Source organism: Saccopteryx leptura, chromosome 2 (genome assembly GCF_036850995.1).
Source record: "Saccopteryx leptura isolate mSacLep1 chromosome 2, mSacLep1_pri_phased_curated, whole genome shotgun sequence".
Lineage (NCBI taxonomy): Eukaryota > Metazoa > Chordata > Mammalia > Chiroptera > Emballonuridae > Saccopteryx > Saccopteryx leptura.
In genome coordinates this window covers 158,975,527-158,991,934 of record NC_089504.1, presented here as the reverse complement: position 1 = coordinate 158,991,934, position 16,408 = coordinate 158,975,527, and the positions used below count along the sequence as shown (strand labels likewise).

The 16,408-nt window shown below is 40.5% G+C and overlaps 1 protein-coding gene and 1 pseudogene across 6 annotated transcripts in view; one reads left to right on the top strand and one right to left on the bottom strand.

The window, feature by feature from the left end:
• The window catches only part of ZMYM2 (zinc finger MYM-type containing 2), a 153,286-nt gene that overhangs the window by 93,793 nt on the left and 43,085 nt on the right, over nucleotides 1-16,408 (bottom strand). The gene's annotated exons all lie outside the window — the stretch shown is intronic.
• Nucleotides 12,870-13,758, top strand: LOC136393922 (large ribosomal subunit protein uL18-like; annotated as a pseudogene).

Sequence of the window (16,408 nt, the reverse complement as noted above, 5' to 3'; positions counted from 1 at the left end):
AAATTCATACAACTCCTCATCACTGTCAAAACTCCCATCTATTAGCTTGTCTTCATCTGTATCTGATGATGAATCACTGTCATCATATCATATAGCCTCATCTTTGTTCCATCTATGACATTTGAAATGCTACACTTCTTAAATGACTTGACAACTATCTCAATCTTGATATTATCCCAGGATCTTTTCATCCAGGTACAAACTTCTCCTATAGTTGGTTTCTTCACTCTTCCTGCTGGTGTCAAACTGTCTTCGAAGATTTCATTCACTGGTTCCATTCATCTCTCATGGCAGCTTTGAAGGGTTTGTTATTGCTGACATCAAGTGGTTGGAGCTAGGCTGTCAAGCCTCCAGATATGATAGCAAGTTTTTTTTTTGCTCTGCTGCAATCTTCTTTCTGTTTTCTGTTATGTGTGCCCTGAACTGATCAAACACCAATAGGGTAGGTTCGCATAAGAGCCCACATGGTCTCCCTATCCAAACTTTCTCAAACCAGATCTTCATCCCATCCTGACCCATCCAACCCTTGTCATGAACATTGACAATCACTGCTCAAAGAATTTCTTCTTTTGGCATCATTTTGCATTTGAAAGTCAGCATAGGAGGCAGCTTGCTTCTGTCAGCACAACAAGCTAAAACAACTGTAATATGCTGGTAACAAGTGCAAAGTGTATAATGGCTTTTTCATGTCCACTTGTCTTCAGTTAGTTTTCACCCCCTTCTTATCAACAGTTCTGTTACTTGGGACATCAAATTGAGGAGGGACTTCATCCATATTTGCAATCTGTCCCAACTCATTCTTACATTTAATGACAAAACGATAAAGTGTAGCATTTCAAATGTCATAGATGGAACAAAGATGAGGACCTTCTGCTCATAGCTTTCAGGAATCTTTTTGGCAAGTCTGGTGTGAGGACGCATGCTCCATCCATTCCATTTCATGAACTTGAAGCATCAATTGTGTCCTCCTTTGAAATCAGTAACTTTTTCATCAGCAATTCTTCTTGCCTCATGCTGAACCATCTTGGTGGACACAGGAATTCCAACTGCCCTTTGCTCTTAAATCCAAATCTTCTCCCCTCCTCCCAAGTGAGAATGGGGGAAGGCAGACAGACTCCCCCATGCTTCTGACTGGGATCCACCTGGCATGATCACCAGGGGGCGTTGCTCTGCTGCAACCAGAGCCATTCCAGAACCTAAGGTGGAGGCCATGAGGCCATCCTCCATGTCCAGGACAACCTTTTGCTCCAATGGAGCCTTGGCTGCAGGAGGGGAAGAGAGAGACAGAGAGAAAGGAGAGGGGAAGGGTCGAGAAGCAGATGGGTGCTTCTCCTGTGTGCCCTGGCTGGAAATCGAACCCAGGACTTCCACACGCCAGGCCAACACTCTACCACGGAGCCAACCAGCCAGGGAAATACATACAGGTATCTTCAATTCCTTCTCTAAATCAGGCTATTTTGCTGACTTGGCTCTCATGACTGTCTTTTGCCATGGTTTCAGTAGGGTTTCTTCTTTCCATAGCCAGTCTCGGATAGATTTCTCAGTTGGAGGAGGACCAAATTATATATAGTAGCACGATTTCCATTCACTTTTGCAAACTTAATCCCTTTTAACTAGAATTCAGCACTGTACTAAAATCTTTTCTCATCCATTTCTAGGCAGAACATGGAAAAATGTAACCTACTGTAATATAGTGGTAACAAGTGCAAAACAATGAGCGCAAAAACAAGCATGAAAAAGCGGAAATACAAGTTAAAAAAAATGTACAACCACTGTATAAGATGCACCCAGTTTTTAGACCCCAAATTTTTAGGAATAGGGTGCGTCTTATAAAGAGGAAATATGGCTTCTGTGCCTTGTTAAAGCAGCTTTATCGTGGCTGCTTGTTTGTCAGCTAATTCTAATATGTCTGTCTTTAGTGTTAGCATCTCTTGATTAACTCTTTCCACTTACTTTGTTTTCTTCCTGGGCTTTGGTAGGATAAGTGTGACTTTAAAACACTGCAGCCAGGACATTTTGAGTATCATAACATATACCTGGATCATAGTTAATCCTTTACGTTAACTGAATTTACTTGACACTGCTCTGGTAAGGAAAGGTATGTGTCACCTTATTATTGCCACATGGAAGTAGAAGTTCAGGCTCTCCACTTGGCCTCTGTTGACACCCATGGAATGCGTGGAGCTTCTTGTTAATGCTGGGTGTGTATAGGCATTCATTTCCTCTTTGGCCTTTAGCTGAATGCACCTTTACTAGGAAGAGTAGGAGTACCTTCCTGCTGGTTCTCCAGAGAGCCTCCACTAACACGAAATGATTCTGCTCTGGTGGACATCAAAAATATTCTTCGTTATCTAGGGCCTTGGCTGGTAAGTTGAGTGGTAGAGTGTTGGCCTGGCGTGTGGATGTCCTGGGTTCGATTCCCAGTCAGGGCACACAGGAGAAGTGACTATCTACTTCTCCAGCCCTCCCTTTTCTCTCTCACTCTCCCCCCCCCTTTTCCCCTCTCTCCCCCTTCTGTAACCAAGGCTTGACTGGTTTGAGTGTCAGAGCTAGATGGCCTCAGGCTCGGAGGACGGCTCCATGGCCTTTGCTTCAGGTACTAAAAAAAAGGCTTTGTTGCTAATAAATGGAACAACTGCCCCAGATAAGCAAAGCACCACTCCCAAGTGGGCTTCCCTTGTAGATCCTGGTCAGGGCACATGCGGGAGTCTGTCTCTCTGCCTCCCCTCATCTCACTAAAATTAAATAAATAAATAAAATTATTTACTCTTTTACAAAATCAAATAAATATTAATTAAAAACATTGTTTCAGGCCCTGGCCGGTTGGCTCAGCGGTAGAGCATCAGCCTGGCGTGCGGGGGACCCGGGATCGATTCCCAGCCAGGGCACATAGGAGATGCGCCCATTTGCTTCTCCACCCCCCCCCTTCCTCTCTGTCTCTCTCTTCCCCTCCCGCAGCCAAGGCTCCATTGGAGCAAAGATGGCCCGGGTGCTGGGGATGGCTCCCTGGCCTCTGCCCCAGGTGCTAGAGTGGCTCTGGTCGCGGCAGAGCGACGCCCCGGAGGGGCAGAGCATCGCCCCCTGGTGGGCAGAGCATCGCCCCTGGTGGGCGTGCCGGGTGGATCCCGGTCGGGCGCATGCGGGAATCTGTTAGACTGTCTATCCCCGTTTCCAGCTTCAGAAAAATACAAAAAAAAACAAAAAAAAAACATTGTTTCAGGCCCTGGCCAGTTGGCTCAGTGGTAGAGCGTCAGCCTGGCGTGCAGAAGTCCTGGGTTCGATTCCCGGCCAGAGCACACAGGAGAAGCGCCCATTTGCTTCTCCACCCCTCCCCCTCTCCTTCCTCTCTGTCTCTCTCTTCCCCTCCCGCAGCGAGGCTCCAATGGAGCAAAGATGGCCCGGGCGCTGGGGATGGCTCCTTGGCCCTCTGCCCCAGGCCCTAGAGTGGCTCTGGTCGCAAAAGAGCGACGCCCCAGAGGGGCAGAGCATCGCCCCCTGGTGGACAGAGCGTCACCCCCTGGTGGGCGTGCCGGGTGGATCCCGGTTGGGCGCATGCGGGAGTCTGTCTGACTCTTTCCCCATTTACAGCTTCAGAAAAATACAAAAAATAAATAAATAAAAATAAAAATAATAATAAATAAAACATTGTTTCATTATTCATTTAAAAATATTTTATATGTCATAATTCTCATACTATATGTTAATAATTTGTAAGTAAATAAATGGGAATCCATACATATGCTGTTATTGGTAGAAGAACACAATCAGACATGTTAGGGACCACTTACTACCAATACACTCTAGTGGGTGTCTTCTTTTGCTGTAGTCTGGAAACTAAAATTATATGGTAATTTTTTCTTTTTCTTTTTTTTTTTGGGGGGGGGGTTTGGGTTTTTTTGTTTGTTTTAATTTTTTTTATTTATTCATTTTAGAGAGGAGAGGGAGAGACAGAGAGAGAGAAGGGGGGAAGGAGCTAGAAGCATTAACTCCCGTATGTGCCTTGACCAGGCAAGCCCAGGATTTCGAACCGGCAACCTCAGCATTTCCAGGTCGACGCTTTATCCACTGCGCCACCATAGGTCAGGCCTGGTAATTTTTTCTTATCTCTACCTTCACCTCCCCTTTTGACTCCTGTCTCTAATACTGAACTTGGCCACTATTTTTATCTCTGTCCCCATTGTTCAATTACCATATTTCCCCACATAAAAGACATACCATTTTTTGAAAAATTTGGAGTCTAAAAATTGGGTGTATCTTATACAGTGGTTGTGGCATTTCAAATGTCATAGATGGTACTGAGGACAAGGCAATATATGAAGACAGTGATTCGTCATCAGATACAGATGAGGACAAGCTAATGGATGGGAGTTTTGACAGTGATGAGGAGTTGTATGAATTTTATGATGAATAAAACTTGAGTTCAATAACTTTATGTAACACATTCTTTTTCAAATTTCAGGCCCCAAAATTAAGGTGTGTCTTATACCTGTGGGGAAATATGGTAACAATGAATACAGATTCTTATAAGAAAAATAAAAGACAAAGAACCAAGCGGAAATTTTAGAACTGAAAAAAACCTGCAAAAAAATTCAAAAAAGAAATCAATGATCTGGTATGTCAAAAGAACACAGGAGCCAAGTGAAAGTGCTCCGAATGGCCAACGCTAGAAAATTATAAGCAACAAATAAAGTGGTACTAAATTATAATCCAGAGTATTAAGTAAATATCCACAAGTCCTTCCTGATATTAATAAGTGACTGAATACATTAATAAATGTAGAAGAGACAAATCCCCTATTCAGAATAATCCCAGATATCTATATATGCCCCACACTAAAGGAGAATGTGACTTCATTCCAAAGAGTACAACACGGAAATGGGGAACAGGGAGTTTTACAAGGAGAATTCTAACAAACAATAAGGTTACTGTGATAACAACTTAAACAGTAAAATCACACGAGATGTGTCTTTGCATGGGATGAAAATGGAAATAGTACACAAACACCTCTGTGACCTTCCTCCTAAAAACCCATAGTCTAAGGCTGTATAACAATGAGACATACAACAGAACAAGTCCAATATAGGGAAATCTTAGAATATACCTGACTCCTAAAGACTGCCTGTGGTCAAAGAAAAAAAGGGGGAGAAATAAAATAAATGTCAGGGTCTTCAAAAACAGGGGATCTTAGAAAATGTCACAACTAATCGGAGTCTAAGGTGACATGAATACTGAATATGATGTAGTATTCTGGGCTAAATCCTGAAACAGAAAAGGGGTATTATGTAAAAATTAAGGAAATCCAAATTAACTATAGACTTTTATAAAAAAATTTACTGATTGATTCTCGAGATAGAGGAAGGAGGGAAGGAGAGAGTAAGAAAAAGAGAGAGAGAGAAAGAAAAACAGAGAGAGTGAACAATCAATTTGTCATTCCACTTATTTATCACTGGTTGATTCTTGTATGTGCCCTGAGTGGGGATCAAACCCGCAACCTTGGCATATTGGGATGGCATTCTAAGAACTGAGCTACCCAGACAGGGGATGAACTATGATAATATATCACTATCCCTCCATTAATTCTAACAAGTATGTCATATTAATTGAAAATATCAAAATAAGGGGAAACAGGGTGAGGGGAAGAGTAAATGAGAATTCAGTACTATCAGCTCAATTTTTCAGTAATACTAAACCTTCTGAAATAAAATAAACATTAATAAAAAAATAATAGCAAAAAACATTTAAAAAAATGGATGGAACCAAAACCAGAATAAAGAAGACAGAGGAAAGAACCAGTGAAGGCGAAAACAGAATTTACCCAATCTGAACAACAAATGAAAACAGACTGGGAGGGGAAATTTTGTTAAAAATAGAGCCTAAGGCAGTGGTTCTCAACCTTTCTAATGCCATGACCCTGCAATACAGTTCCTCATGTTGCGGTGACCCCAAACCAAAAAATAATTTTGGTAGCTACTTCATAACTGTAATTTTGCTACAGTTATGATTCGGAATGTAAATACCTGATATGCATTATGTATTCTCATTGCTAAAAATCAAACATAATTTAAACATAGTGATTAATCACAAAAACAGTATTTAATTATACATTGAGAAATATTTATTACTAATGGACCTCCTTACCTAGTGTACTGGGGCTACCATTCCGTAAATATCTGTTTAACTAATGGATCTGTTTTTTCCAGATTAGTGGCAAGTTTTCTATATAGAACAGTGTGAACTACGTTATAGGATACACTGCAGTTTCTGCACAGCATGGTATCTTTCAGGGCTCTTTCACACTATAAAGCAGCGGTTTCTGCGGTGGAATCCACATCTCCTTTACTTCAATGGGAGACCCGTGGATTCCGCAGAAGAGAGATCCCCTGTACGGCTGAAATGCAGTTCCTGCAGTTCCGACACATTTCTTCCTCTCCTATTCAAGTCAATGGGAAGCCGCAGCAGATTCCGCTCAAATATAGAGCATGTTGCTTAATATTTTGCAGCAGATTCTGCTCAAATATAGAGCATGTTGCTTAATTTCTTGCACGCTAGAACTTTTCCTAGAGCAGAAAAATTCCAAAGGTGGAATCCGCCACCCCCAATAGACTGAAAGAGGCCTCACACTGAGGAATCTGCTGTGCAGATTCTCCAGTGTAAAAGATCTGCCTCCCATAGAAGTCTATAGACTGAAAGAGGCCTCACACAGCTTCTGCAGTGTAAAAGATCTGCCTCCCATAGAAGTCTATTGGGGTGGCGGATTCCACCTTTGGAATTTTTCTGTTCTAGGAAAAGTTCTAGCGTGCAAAAAATTAAGTAACATGCTCTATATTTGAGCGGAATCTGCTGCGGCTTCCCATTGACTTGAATAGGAGAGGAAGAAATGTGTCGGAAACTGTCATTTCTCCACCTCTTATTGAAATCAAAAGGAGGCTGCGGCGGATTGTGTGGTAACCCGAGATTCTCAGGAGCTCTCTTCCACAAAATTCGCCACACTCCCAATGAAATCAAAAGGAGGTGGATTCAATGCCGGAAACCGCTGATTTCAGCAGTTTCCTCATTCAGAATATGGGAAAATAGTGAGAGATATGGGAGATAATTATACATTGGGGTACAGTGTGAACTACATCTTATAGTGGTCTCTTATAGTACAAGACTGATGTAGTTCACACTGTGTAAATGTATGGTGCTTTGTGTAAGTGTAAGCTGCTTTGTGTACTGTGTAATGATTACACACAAAGCACCTTACACTTACACAGTATTGTGTGTATGGTGTGTGTACTGTTTTACATTATTAACCTTTTTTACACCAGCAGGCTGTCTCGCAGGCTCTCTTGGCTCTCTGCCTCTTGCCTCTCCGCCTCCTAGGCTTCTGTCCTCCGGTGCTTGCTGCACCTGCCCACTGATGATGTCAGCAAGCGCCGGACAACGCCGGACATACGTAATGCACTGTTATGGACGAGCAGCCACGCTGCTATGGACTGTGGAGCGTCCCCCCCCCACGCCCCCCCACCTGCTTCCCCCGCTCCTTAGGCCCCGGAAGGATGATGCAATCACGTCTGTGCATGACCACAGGCATTCAGTTTGGAATGCACGTCCATAATGGCATGCATTCAAGCCGAATAGCGCTGCTGCAGACGGTAGCACGGCTTCTCAGCAGCTAAAGCCATCGGGAAATATGTATTTTCCGATGGCTTTAGGCGACCCTTGTGTTTTGGTCGTTAGACCCCAGCCGGGGTTGTGACCCACAGGTTGAGAACCGCTGGCCTAAGGGATCAGTTAGGACTATAACAAAAGAAGCTACTTTCAAGGAAAAAGAAGACAGGACTGAAAAAGCGCTCACAGAAATGTCTGAAAATGCTGCAAATTAGGCAAAAGACAGTAACCCACGGACAAAAGAGGCTCAGCAAACCCTAGAAAGAATAAACTAAATCACATCAATGTCAAATTTCTGGAAAAAAATCTGAATAAAAATTTGAGTAAAATTAAAATTTGAATTAAAAAAAAATTAAGGGCCCTGGCCAGGTAGCTCACAAGTGATTAGAGCATTATCCAATAATGTCAAAGTTGCAGGGATACAATCCCCAGTCAGGACACAGACAAGAATCAACCAAGGAATGTACAAGTGGAAGAAAAAAAAATCGATGTCTCTTTATCTATCTCCCTTCTCCTCTCTCTCTAAAATCAATAAATATAAATAATAATAATAATAATGAGAAAAAATTTTGAAACCAGCAAAAAAAAAAAAAAAAAAAAAAAAGAAATACAGCTGGAAAAACAGCCTTAGAAATACAAAAAACTTTTAGACAATAGTCCTTTCTACTCCAAGCAAACACCAGAGAAAAATGTGGCATTCAGCCAAGCACACCAGCAAAGGCCAGGTGGATGCCTACATTTGCACGTTGTCCAGACTTCAATGCAATGCTCAGCATCCATCCAGGTCCCTACCTCTACAGCAAGATCAGAATTGAGGATCAAGACTTTCACCAACAACTAGGACTAACAAGGCCAAAATTACAATTACAGAGATTGAGAAATGGCAGAAATAATGAAGAAAAATGAACCAAGTCTAAGGGACCTGTGGGACAGATCAAGTGTACCAACATGTGCATTATGAGAGGTTCAGAAGGAAAAAAAAAACAAACAAACAGAACAAGGCATAAAGATCTGAAGAAACAATGGCTGAAAACTTCACCAATTTGATAATGGACACATATCTACAAAGCTAAGAATCACAAGCTACAAATGGGAAAACTCGGACGAGACACACAATAGGAAACATTATAATCAAATGTTGAAAAACAATCTTGAGAGCAGCAGTACCATGAATTTTCAGTAACATCTCCCACCAATTTCTCACCAGGAACCATGGAGTTCAAAAGGAATGGGCAACATTATGTGAAATACAGAAAAAAAACACATTTCAAACAAAAATATAAACCCAGAAAAATTATTATCCAAACATGAAGGAGAAATAAAGACATACCCTAGTAAAATCTGAGGGAATTCTTACCACTAGACCTACCCTACCCTACAAGAGATTCCAAAGATTTATGCAGAAATAAAAGGGAACTAGACAGTCAGTCACTTGAGCAGATAAAGGAATAAAGATCTTTGGTATAAACAGATACAAAATGTAGTATTTTTTTATTTTTAGTTTGTAAGTCCACTTTTTATTTCCTACCTGATTTTAAAGACAAATACACAAAAAGTAATTAAGTTTCTGTTATGAAGCAAACAATGTTTAAGATGTTACTTATTAGAACATAAAGGAGGATGGGCCTATAAAATAAAGTTTTTAAATGTCAATTAAGTTATCAAATTACATTAGATAAATATAAACTTAGGTAAATGTAATCCCCATGACAACCACTAAAATTTACACACAAAAGGATATGAGAAGACAACCAAAACAATTCACTACAAAAAATCAACTAAACACAAAAGAAGGTAATAATAGAGAAAATGAGTTACAGAAAAGATATTAGACAAACAGGGGGGAAAAAATGGAAGGAAAAAAATTCTTCCTTATCAGAAATAACTAAATATAAAGAGATGAAATTTTCCAATCTGGAAAGGCAGACATAGGTAGAATGGAAATAAAAAAGAATCCAACTATATGAAAATTCACAAACAGGTCAAAAATAAAATGATGGAAAATGATATTCCATACAAAAAATAAAAGTGCCAAGCAGGAATTACTATACTAATTTCAAACAAAATAAATATTTATTTATTAAACGAAAGAGACAGGGGGCAGAAGGGGAGACAGGGACAGAGAGACAGGAAGGGAGTGAGATAAGCAGCATCAACTTGTTGTTGCAGCACTTTAGTTGTTTGTTGATTGCTTTCTCATACGTGCCTTCACTGGGGGCTACAGCTGAATCAAGTGACCTCTTGCTCAAGCAAACGATATTAGGTTCAAGCCAGCGTCATTTGGGCTTAAGCCAGTGAGCTTTAGACTCAAATCAGCGACTGTGGGGTCATGTCTATGATCCCATGATTAAGCCAGTTGACCCCATGCTCAAGCTGGCGTCCTCAGGATTTGGAACCTGAGTCCTCAGTGTCCCAGGTCGCCACTTTATTCACTGCAACACCACCTAGTTCAGGCCAAAATAAACTTTAAAAACCTTATCAAGAACTGATGAGGTCCTGGCCAGATGTCTCAGTGAATAGAGCCTTGGTCCAGCCTGCAGACAGCCTGGGTTCAATCCCCAGTGAGGGCACACATAAGAAGCCACCATCTGCTTCTCTTCCCCTCCCTCTCTCCCTTTTCTCTCTCGTCTCCTCTTGTAACCAGTGATTCCATTGATTCAAGTGTCAGCCCCAAGCGCTGAGGATAGTTTGGCTGACTTAAGCATTAGCCCCAGAAGGGGGTAGCTGGGTAGATCCCAGCTGGGGCACGGGGCACATGCAGGAGTCTGTCTCTAACTTCCCTCTTCTCAAATAAATAAATAAATAAATAAGAACTGATGAGTAAAAGAAAAATAGCATATATTAGTAAAAGGGTAAATTCATCAGGAAGATATGATAATTATAAATATATATATGTATGTATATATATATATATATGGAACAAATATCAGAGTCCCAAAATATATATATTAAACAAATACTGACACACCTGAAGAGCAAAACAGACAAGTGTAGAGTAACAATAAATATACCACTTCCAATAATGGACAAACCATCTATACATAATCTCAGTAATTAAATATAGGATCTGAATAACACTGGAAAACAATTAGAGAAAACAGATATATACAGTATGCACCCAACAACAGAATAAATATTTTTCTCAAATGCACATGAAACATTCTCCAAGACAGGCCATATGTTAGGGCACAAATAGAATTTCAATAAATTTATAAAGATTGAAAACTAAGAGTATAACCTGACCAGGTGGTGGAGTAGTGGATAGAGCATTGGACTGGGACATGGAAGACTTAGGTTAAAAAACCTGAGGTTGCCAGCTTGAGTGCAGGCTCATCTGGTTTGAGCAAAGCTCAACAGCTTGAGCCCAAGGTCGCTGGCTTGAGCAAGGGGTTACTCAGTCTGCTGTAGCCCCCTGGTCAAGGCACACATGAGAAAGCAATCAATGAACAACTAAGGTGCCGCAAAGAAGAATTGACGCTTCTGATCCCTTCCTGTCTGTCTGACGCTATCTGTCCCTCTCTCTGTCTCTGTCACACACAAAAAAAATAGAAAAACAACAACAACAACAAAGAGTATATTTTTCAATATATTTTTCACTGGAAAAAGAAAAAGACTTCCTATTTCCAATATTTAAAATTGTATTGGCCTGATCTGCCATGGCACAGTGTATGAAGTGCTGATCTGGAATGCTCAGGTCATCAGTTCAAAACCCCAGGCTTCCTTGGTAAAGGTACATATAAGAAGAAACTACTACAAGTTGATGCTTCCTGTTCCTCCCCCACTTTCTCTCTATCCCCTCTCTTTCAAAAATAAATAAATAAATAAAAAGTCTGATAAAATAGCATCAGAGGCCCCAGCCAGTTGGTTCAATAGATAGAGCACAAGCCTTGTGTATGGATGTCCCAGGCTCAATTCCTGGTCAGCGCACACAAGAGAAACAACCACCATCTTATCTCCCCCTCCCTCTCTCCCTTCTCTCCCTCTTCCCCTCCCACAGTCAGTGGCTAGATTGGTTCAACCATGGGGGGGGGGGGGGGTTCAATAGATAGAGCACAAGCCTTGTGTATGGATGTCCCAGGCTCGATTCCTGGTCAGCGCACACAAGAGAAACAACCACCATCTTATCTCCCCCTCCCTCTCTCCCTTCTCTCCCTCTTCCCCTCCCACAGTCAGTGGCTAGATTGGTTCAACCATGGGGGGGGGGGGAGGTGCTGAGGACAGCTGGACTGATTTGAGCTACAGCCCCTGATGGGTTGTTGTGGGTGGATACTGGTTGGGGCACAGGCAGGAGTCTATCTTCCCTCCTTTCACTTAAAAATAATAAAATAATTGTATTGAAAAAAATAATAAACAAAAAAATAAAATTGTATTGGAGTTACTGTATTAGGAGACACCATCAGATGACAAAATAATAATATGAATGAGAACTGGAAAGGAAGATTTTAAACTTTCTCTATTTGCAGGTGATATTATGGTTTAGTTTTAAAAAACAAAATTTTATAGGAATTGCTAACTACAGATAGTCACAGAGACGTAAAATTATAACATAGGAAATAGTCAGTATCATAATAATTATGATATGTGGGGTCAGGTGGGTATTTGAAATACCAGGGCACCACTCTGTAAAGTACAGGATTGTCTAACTACTATACTGTACATCTAAAACAAATACAGAATAGTATTGAATCTAAATGAAAAACAAATCTGAGAAATCAACCAATAAAATGATTCAGTTAGGTAGAGCTATTTAAAATTAGTAAAAATATATATGCACACATATGTATACATATATACAAAATAATGGAAGAGATCCATTTAAAATAGTAACAGAAGATAAAGTATCTATGAGTAAGTAAAGCCAAAAAGAAGTTATAACAAGTGAAATGAAATCCCTTATTCTATGAAGGACACTTTGACATCAAAAAGATGCTGAGTTTCAAGATCAGTCATTTGGAAACAGATATTTGACCCACAACTCAACTGTAGACCAGAATAAATTCCAAGTGGGTTAAAGATTTAGATGTTAAAATGAAGCCTTAGAAACATTCGGAAACAACATGAAAAGTATTCCTTTACAGCTTGAGTGGGAAAAAAATAAATGAAGCAAAATCCAGAAGCAGTAATAGAAAACTATTAAGTTTAACCTTTTCCCCCTATTGGAACTCTGCTGGGCCTGCAGGTCTGTGACAAGCTGTAGATGTGGTTCTCTGTTCGGCAGAATGGGATTTGTCAAAGTTGTGAAAAAATAAAGCCTACTTCAAGAAATAGCAAGTAAAATTTAGAAGATGACAAGAGGGTAAAACTGATTACCCAGAAATGCTTGGTAATCCAAGGTAAAAATAAGTACAACACACCCAAATACAGGATGATACTTTGTGTGACCAACAGAGGTATCATTTGTCAGACTGCTTATATGTATATAGGAGATATGATAGTTTGTATAGCTTATGTCCATGAACTCCCAAAGTATAGTGTGAAGGCTGGCCTGACAAATTATGTTGCAGCATACTGTGCTAGCCTACTACTGGCCACCCGCAGGCTTCTCAACAGGTTTGGCAAGGACAATATCAGAGAAAGTCAAGTGGAAGTGACCACAGATGAATATAATGTGAAAAGCACTGATGGTCAACCTGGTTCCTTCACCTGCTATTTGGATGCTGGGTTTGCCAGAACTACTACTGGAAATAAAGTTTTGGGGGCCCTAAAAGGAGCTGTGGATGGAGGATTGTCTATCCCTCACAGTGCCAAATGATTCCCTGGTTATGATTAAGAAAGTAAGGAATTCAATGCAGAAGCACACTGAAAGCATGCCGTGTGTCAGAACATTGCAGATTACATGTCTTACCTAATGAAAGAAGATGAAGACACTTATAAGAAACAATTCTCTCAATACATAAAGAACAACGTAACTCCAGACATGATGGAGATGTGTAAGAAAGCTCAGGCTGCTATACAAAAGGATCCACAGTCTATGAGAAGTAGCCTAAGAAAAAAGTTAAAAAGAAGAGATGGAATCATTCCAAAATGTTTCTTGCCCAGAAGAAAGATCAGGTAGCTCAGAAAGCAAGCTTCCTCAGATCTCAGGAATGTGCTACTGAGATCTTATAAACCAAACCAAACTACTATTTTCTATATAAATTTTTCTTATAGAAAAAATAGTAAACTTATTGCTCAAGCAGCAAAAAAAAAAGTTGACAATATTTTAAAATTCTACATGACAAAAACTGTTTATAAGCATCCAATGACAGTTATACATAACATAAATGAATCTCATTAACATGCTAATATCATTTACATAAAATTTCTAAATAAGTCAAACCATGATGTTAGAAGTCACAATTAGTGGTTATTTTTGAGAAAGGGGAGAAGAAAGTAATCAGACAAGAGCACAAACAGGATGATAGAGAACAGATAGTGTTCACTTTTTTGAAGTAGGATCCTAAAAATCAAGACAAGATTTTAGATGTGATTTTTAAATAACACTAAGAGACAGAGATTACTAGTATCTCAACTTTACACATGATGAAAGTTGAGACCCAGGACACAGATGATGATTGGTGAGGCCAGGATTCTAACCTAGACCAACTAACTAAAGCCAGCAGCCTTACCAAAAGCAACAACTTCATCAACAGTAAACACTATACCTAGTCCTGGAGATTACCATTAGTTCGATCCTTTCCATAACCACTATAACCTTCCCTATATTAATGAATATGAAGTATGCCTCCCCAGTACAAATCCTGTGAAAGCAGAAACTATGTCTACTTTGCTTTCCATCGTACTATTCCCAGGCACTAACACAGTACCTGAAACACAGTAGGTGGTCAATAATTGTTTCATAACAAATTACCAATAAATTTTGCTCTTTAAAATAAATGTTCAAATGAGAAAAAAATAAGATCAAAGACCAAACAAAGAAATGGTAAAAGATGTAAATAATTCACAGAAAAGACATTTAGCTCTGAAATATGAAAAATCTCTAATCATTCTTAATAAAAAGAATGTGTTCATCTTCACTGTTGGAGAGGCAATGGACAAACAGGCACTTCCACAATATTACTGAAAAGAATGCAAACTGGTAAAACTCTAACATAGGAGAATTTAATAATATCTAACAAACTAACATGCATTTACTTTTAGCCAAGCACTCCTGCTTGTAAAAATCTACCTTGAAACCACACCTCCACAAACACAAAGTCAAGAATATATTACCAGGTTATTCACCATCTATTATTTATCATAGCAAAAGACTTGATGGAAATAACCCAAATACCATTACCAGCAAAGTGATTAAACAAACTAGTATAGAGCACAGTGGTATTCTGCATGTGGTTAACCACTAGCTCTTGGAAGGTGAGGGAATACACCAAAATTTGTAGCATTTGTCATGAAAATCTTCCAAATATGGCTAATTTCAGGCTACAAACACAAAACTTAACATGAAATTGGGAAAAGATGCACAGAAGCACACCATTATACAGTATATATTTCCTTCATACAAATACAGTAGATAGAAATATCTTAAAAGCACTAATATAATAAATATATCAGGAAGTACTGACTTACTTTGTTTTCAAAAATGTAATAGCGTGAACTGTGCTCCCCCAAAATTCTTATCTTGAAGCCCTAACCCCCAATAAGATGGTATTTGAAATAGGGACTTTCGGGAGGCATTTACTTTTGCTATATACAATCCTGGAAAAGTAGCTTCACCAGAAATCAACCCAGAAAAACACCTTATCTTGAACTTCTACCCTCCAGTGGACTTCTAGCCTCCAGAATTGTAAATAAATAAATTTCTATTGTGGAGCCCTTCTTATACACTGCTCACAAAAATTAGGGGATCAGGAAATGTGCAGATGCTCCAGTATTTTCAGCCTTTTGTATAGTGTACTTTCACCAATAAAATAAAAGTTAGGCCCTGGCCGGTTGGCTCAGTGGTAGAGCGTCGGACTGGCGAGTAGGAGTCCCAGGTTCAATTCCTGGCCAGGGCACACAGGAGAAGCGCCCATCTGCTTCTCCACCCCTCCCCCTCTACTTCCTCTCTGTCTCTCTCTTCCCCTCCCGCAGCCAAGGCTCCATTGGAGCAAAGATGGTCCGGGCGCTGGGGATGGCTCCGTGGCCTCTGCCTCAGGCGCTAGAATGGCTCTGGTTGCAACAGAGTGACGCCCTGGATGGGCAGAGCATCGCCCCCTGGTGGGCATACCGGGTGGATCCCGGTCGGGCACATGCGGTAGTCTGTCTGACTGCCTCCCTGTTTCCAACTTCAGAAATATACAAAAAAAAAAAGTTGGTTTTGCATCCATTTACATAATTGAAGAACTTTCTGTGCCTTGTTTGCTTTCCTAATGTTCTTGTTTAATTAAAAAAAAAAAATCAGCCTGGCCAGGCGGTGGCGCAGTGGATAGAGCATCAGATTAGGATGCAGAGGACCCAGGTTCGAGACCCCGAGGTTGCCAGCTTGAGCGCGCGCTCAATCTGGTTTGAGCAAAAGCTCACCAGCTTGGACCCAAGGTCGCTGGCTTGAGCAAGGGTTTACTTGGTCTGAAGGTCCACGGTCAAGGCACATATAAGAAAGCAATCAGTGAAAAACTGTGTTGCAACGCGCAACAAAAAAGTAATGATTGATGCTTCTCACCTCTTTGTTCCTTTCTGTCTGTCCCTGTCTGTCCCTCTCTCTGACTCTGTCTCTGTAAAAAAAACAACAACAGGCCCTGGCCGGTTGGCTCAGTGGTAGAGCGTCGGCCTGGCGTGCAGA